Here is a 6570-nt window from a genome sequence, read left to right as displayed (position 1 = left end):
TCAGTCATGAAACTTTGAGTGGTTTTGATTAGATCAGAGACCATGGTTGCTAAGTCAGAGGGGTTCTGCTTAGAACTCTCTGTCTGTTGCTGAGAAGATGATGGAAAAGGCTTGCCATTGCTAAACCTGTTTCTTCCACCATTATTGTTGTTGAAACCTTGTTGAGGTCTCTGTTGATCCTTCCATGAGAAATTTTGGATGATTTCTCCATGAAGAATTATAGGTGTTTCCATAGGGTTCTCCTAGGTAATTCACCTCTTCCATTGAAGGGTTCTCAGGATCATAAGCTTCTTCTTCAGATGAAGCATCCTTAGTACTGCTTGGTGCATTTTGCATTCCAGACAGACTTTGAGAAATCAAATTGACTTGTTGAGTCAATATTTTGTTCTGAGCCAATATGGCATTCAGAGTATCAATCTCAAGAACTCCTTTCTTCTGATTTGTCGCATTGTTCACAGGATTCCTTTCAGAAGTGTACATGAATTGGTTATTTGCAACCATTTCAATGAGCTCTTGAGCTTCTGCAGGCGTCTTCTTCAAATGAAGAGATCCTCCAGCAGAGCTATCCAAAGACATCTTGGATAGTTCAGAGAGACCATCATAGAAAATACCTATGATGTTCCATTCAGAAAGCATGTCTGAGGGACACTTTCTGATTAATTGTTTGTATCTTTCCCAAGCTTCATAGAGGGATTCTCCATCCTTCTGTCTGAAGGTTTGGACTTCCACTCTAAGCTTACTCAATTTTTGAGGTGGAAAGAACTTTGCCAAGAAGGCATTGACTAGCTTTTCCCAAGAGTCCAGGCTTTCTTTAGGTTGAGAGTCCAACCATGTCCTAGCTCTGTCTCTTACAGCGAAAGGGAATAGCATTAGTCTGTAGACCTCAGGGTCAACCCCATTAGTCTTGACAGTGTCACAGATTTGCAAGAACTCAACTAAGAACTGATGAGGATCTTCCAATGGAAGTCCATGGAACTTGCAATTCTGTTGCATTAGAGAAACTAATTGAGGCTTAAGCTCAAAGTTGTTTGCTCCAATGGCAAGGATAGAGATGCTTCTCCCATAGAAGTCGGGAGTAGGTGCAGTAAAGTCACCAAGCACCTTCCTTGCATTGTTGGCATTGTTGTTATTTTCGGCTGCCATGGGCTCTTCTTCTTTGAAGAATTCGATTAGGTCCTCTACAGAGAGTTGTGCCTTAGCTTCTCTTAGCTTTCGCTTCAAGGTTCTTTCAGGTTCAGGGTCAGCTTCAACAAGAATGCCTTTGTCTTTGTTCCTGCTCATATGAAAGAGAAGAAAACAAGAAAATATGGAATCCTCTATGTCATAATATAGAGATTCCTTAAGGTGTCAAAAGAACAGAAAATTAGAAGGAAGAGGTAGAAGAATTCGAACTTTAATCAGATAGAGTTCGAATTGTGCATTGAGGAGGAGTGGTACTCCATAAATAGAAGGATGTGAGAAGAAGGAAAGTAATTTTCGAAAATTAAGTAAAAGATTTTAAAAACATTTTGAAAAACACTAGTTAATTTTCGAAAACCAAGAGTGGGAAAGAGATCAAGTGATTTTTGAAAAAGATTTTGAAATTAGAAATCAAAAAGATTTGATTGAAAACTATTTGAAAAAGATGTGGTTAAGAAGATATGATTGGTTTTTTTTTAAAAAGATGTGATTGAGAAGATATGATTTGAAAAAAAACATTTTAAAAAGATTTGATTTTAAAAATTAATGACTTGCCTAACAAGAAAAGATATGATTCAAACATTAAACCTTTCTCAACAGAAAAGGCAACATACTTGAATTGTTCAATCAAATCATTAATTGTTAGCAAGTATCTTTGAAAAAGGAAAGAAATTGATTTTGAAAAAGATTTGATTGAAAAGATATGATTTGAAAAAGATTTGATTTTGAAAAACTTTGAAAACTTGAAAAAAAATTGATTTGAAAACAAAATCTTCCCTCTTGTGCCATCCTGGCGTTAAACGCCCAGAATGGTGCACATTCTGGCGTTTAACGCCCAATGCACTACCTTTTTGGGTGTTAAACGCCCAACCAGGTACCCTGGCTGGCGTTTAAACGCCAGTCTGTCCTTCTTCACTGGGCGTTTTGAACGCCCAGCTTTTTCTGTGTAATTTCTCTGCTGCATGTTTTGAATCTTCAGTTCCCTGTACTATTGACTTGAAAATAGAACCAAGATCAAATAAACAATGCATGCAAGACACCAAACTTAAAATTAGACACTGGACTCAAACAAGAAACATAAAATATTTTTGGTTTTTATGATTTTGAAATTTTTTTGAATTTTTCGAAAATTTAAGTGGAAAGGAAATAAAGATATCAAAATTCTTAATGAGAATTCCAGGAATCATGCAATGTTAGTCTAAAGCTTTAGTCTAAAGGAATTAGACATGGCTAGCCAAGCTTCAGCAGGACATTGCATTCAAGAGCTAAATTGATGAGGATCAATCAGCCTTGGTGATGATAAGAACATCACCTTGAAACACTAGAATTCATTCTTAAGAACTCTGAAAAAAAAATACCTAATCTAAGCAACAAGATGAACCGTCAGTTGTCCATACTCGAAACAATCCCCGGCAACGGCGCCAAAAACTTGGTGCACGAAATTGTGATCACTACAACTTCGCACAACTAACCAGCAAGTGCACTGGGTCGTCCAAGTAATAAACCTTACGCGAGTAAGGGTCGATCCCACGGAGATTGTTGGTATGAAGCAAGCTATGGTCACCTTGTAAATCTTAGTCAGGCAGACTCAAATGGGTATAGATGATGAATGAAACATAAAGATAAAGATAGAGATACTTATGTATATCATTGGTGAGAGCTTCAGATAAGGTATGAAGATGCTTTCCCTTCCGCCTCTCTGCTTTCCTACTGTCTTCATCCAATCCTTCTTACTCCTTTCCATGGCAAGCTTATGCAAGGGTTTCACCGTTGTCAGTGGCTACCTCCCATCCTCTCATTGGAAATGTTCAACGCACCCTGTCACGGCATGGCTATCCATCTGTCGATTCTCAATCAGGCCGGAATAGAATCCAGTGATTCTTTTGCGTCTGTCACTAACGCCCCGCCCTCAGGAGTTTGAAGCACGTCACAGTCATTCAATCATTGAATCCTACTCAGAATACCACAGACAAGGTTAGACCTTCCGGATCCTCTTGAATGCCGCCATCAGTTCTTGCCTATACCACGAAGACTCTGATCTCACGGAATGGCTGGCTCGTTTGTCAGGCGAGCGCTCGGTTGTCAGGCGATCAACCATGCATCGTGTATCAGGAATCCAAGAGATAAACACTAGAGCCTTGTTTGCTTGTAGAACGGCAGTGGTTGTCAGTCACGCATTCATGAGTGAGAATGATGATGAGTGTCACGGATCATCACATTCATCAAGTTGAAGAACAAGTGATATCTTGGAACAAGAACAAGCAGAATTGAATAGAATAACAATAGTAATTGCATTAATACTCGAGGTACAGCAGAGCTCCACACCTTAATCTATGGTGTGTAGAAACTCCACCGTTGAAAATACATAAGAACAAGGTCTAGGCATGGCCGTGAGGCCAGCCCCCAAATGATCTAAGAACTAGATGTCTGAAGATGATCTAGAGATCTAAAGTGATCAAAAGATGAAAATACAATAGTAAAAGGTCCTACTTATAGGGAACTAGTAGCCTAAGGATTACAAAGATGATTAAATGACATAAAAATCTACTTCCGGGCCCACTTGGTGTGTGCTTGGGCTGAGCAATGAAGCATTTTTCGTGTAGAGACTCTTCTTGGAGTTAAACGCCAGCTTTTGTGCCAGTTTGGGCGTTTAACTCCCACTTTGGTGCTAGTTCCGGCGTTTAACGCTCGGAATTCTGAAGGTGACTTTGAACGCCGGTTTGGGCCATCAAATATTGGGCAAAGTATGGACTATCATATATTGCTGGAAAGCCCAGGATGTCTACTTTCCAACGCCGTTGAGAGCGCGCCAATTGGGCTTCTGTAACTCCAGAAAATCCACTTCGAGTGCAGGGAGGTCAGAATCCAACAGCATCTGCAGTCCTTTTCAGTCTCTGAATCAGATTTTTGCTCAGGTCCCTCAATTTCAGCCAGAAAATACCTGAAATCACAGAAAAACACACAAACTCATAGTAAAGTCCAGAAAAATGAATTTTAACTAAAAACTAATAAAAATATACTAAAAACTAACTAAATCACACTAAAAACATACTAAAAACAATGCCAAAAAGCGTACAAATTATCCGCTCATCAATGATCATTGGTTGAGATGATTTGAGCTCCCTGGGTAGCTGGAGTGATGTGGTTTCACTAGCTCTAGGTGATGGTATGATGTATTGATATAGAATTGCTGAGACAGTACGACCGATGATGGTTTTGTTTATGATTCTGAATCTGATTCGTGGGAGAGTCAGCGAGTTGGGAATCATATAAGATATGAACTAGATTTAGTATTCCCTTACGACAGATGCCTATTTATGGATTAGTGAGAATCTAGGCTGGATACTGGGTGAAAAGGAGTTTAGGATACTTAGTGAGTTTTTATTGCAGTGCATTGTATTTATTTGACATTTTTACCGTACTGGGAACCCATGGGCCCGGGGTTCTCATTCCGTATATATCTCTTGTTTTTCAGATACAGGTCCAGGTGCTCAGAAGTGAGCTGTGGTTCACCTGAGAGACGGCGAAGATATTTATTCTCTCTACTTTGTGTTTTGCTTAGAATCTCTCCACCTTTGTTTTGAAAAGATTATATTATGTATTGAACTCTTTTGAAACTTGCCTATAGAGGCTCTTATGTTTCAATTGGGAGAGATTAGGATATACTGTTGTCAACTACTTTCATACTGTACCCTAGTCGGCCTAAACTTCGCGGGCCGCGACTAGTGGCTATTTACTTATGTTATAAATATCTATCTGTTATCTATCTCTTAATCTCCTTTATGCCTTGTCCGTATATCGCATTCGGGTTTACAGTTTAACTTTTCATTGTCGAAACATGAGTGATACGTCTTCGCGATTTTACTTCTACTCTTTTCAGGCTTCTCGATTAATATTCCTTTCGAATTTACCTTTAGTTATATATTAAAAATCCACCGGAGAGTCGTACCACCATAATATCATTGACTTATGACTCGAGCATAAGGATTTGCATATTAGAGTGTTACATTATGGTATCAGAGCAGTTCGTCCTCGTGAGCCTGAGGGATGGAACTGCTTATGCTTCAATGCATACTCTGAGTCTGTGCCTGTGCTAGTTAGGGTATCTAACCGATACATCTAGCATGAAGTTCATAAGTGTACCTTTGGTACCTTGAAGCACTATACTTCCGATATTGAGACTGATCAACTTGATATCGATTGTTTGGTGTGTATAGGAACCAGATGGCGCCTCGTGGACCCGATCGGGGACGTGAGAGAGATCGTAGTAGTACTCAGGAACCGAAAATCAACCCGAATAACCCGGTAAACCTTATGGCGGCGTTGGAGAATATGGCTGCTGCTATGCAGGCCACTACGGAGGCTCTTGGGCAACAGATAAACAATAATGGCAATGGTGAAAGTGGAGCTCAGGGCCCGATGACACTGGCAACTTTCTTAAAGGTTAATCCACCTAAGTTCAAGGGAACCACTAATCCGACTGAAGTTGACACCTGGTTTCAGGCCATGGAGCGAGCACTGCAAGCGTAGTTGGTGCCTGAAGAGCAGTGTGTTGAATTTGCTACCTATCTGCTCACGGGGGAAGCATCGCATTGGTGGCAAGGGGCTCGACGTCTCCTGCAGCAGGGGAATGATCCTATCACCTGGGGTGCCTTCCAAGTAGAATTTTATAAGAAGTACTTCCCGAATTCTGCTAGAACGGTCAAAGAACTTGAATTACTGCAACTGAAGCAGGGTACAATGTCCGTATCTGAGTATACGGATAAATTTGAGGAGTTATTCAGGTTTTCTCGTATGTGTCAAGGAACCCCGGGAGACTTCGAGGAATGGAAGTGTATCAAGTATGAGGGAGGACTTCGAAGTGAAATCCTGAGCTCCGTTGGACCGATGGAGATTAGGGTCTTCTCCAAACTTGTAAACAAGAGCCGTATTGCTGAAGAATGTGTGAGGAAGGCTGTTGAGGCGAAGAATGACCATCGGGAGTCCCACCGCAGGGAGCACAATCAAGAGTACCCAACAAGGGACCAAGAGTTTAAGAGAAGAGGATACCCACAACGTTTTCCCCAAAGGCGAAATGACCTTGCGACGAATAAGAATTCCCAAGGAAAAGGTAGGGAAAAACAAATAGTGGCTGCTTCGGATGTTTTGAGCTGTCAGAGATGTGGAGGTCATCACCCAAATAGACCGTGTTGTTATGGTTCGGGTTTGTGTTACAATTGCGGAAAGCTAGGACATTTGGTCAGAGATTGCCCACACTGGAAGGATCGGGAGACTGCCAGGTCCAATTTTCGTACCTGAGGTAATAAGAAAACTGATAACTTAATTCTTTACCACTTTAGATAATGCTGAAGGCTAGTATTCACTCATAATACATGGTCGAATGAAAAATTA

General features: G+C 40.6%; 1 non-coding gene across 1 annotated transcript; it reads left to right on the top strand.

Moving 5' to 3' along the window:
• The first annotated feature begins 630 nt into the window (after nucleotides 1–630).
• Nucleotides 631–738, top strand: LOC130959256 (small nucleolar RNA R71). Its single transcript, XR_009078349.1, has one exon. It is a non-coding gene; the product is annotated as a small nucleolar RNA R71 (small nucleolar RNA).
• Nucleotides 739–6570: the final 5832 nt, after the last annotated feature.

Source organism: Arachis stenosperma, chromosome 10 (genome assembly GCF_014773155.1).
Source record: "Arachis stenosperma cultivar V10309 chromosome 10, arast.V10309.gnm1.PFL2, whole genome shotgun sequence".
Classification (NCBI taxonomy): Eukaryota; Viridiplantae; Streptophyta; class Magnoliopsida; order Fabales; family Fabaceae; genus Arachis; species Arachis stenosperma.
This window is presented reverse-complemented; position numbering and strand designations above follow the sequence as displayed.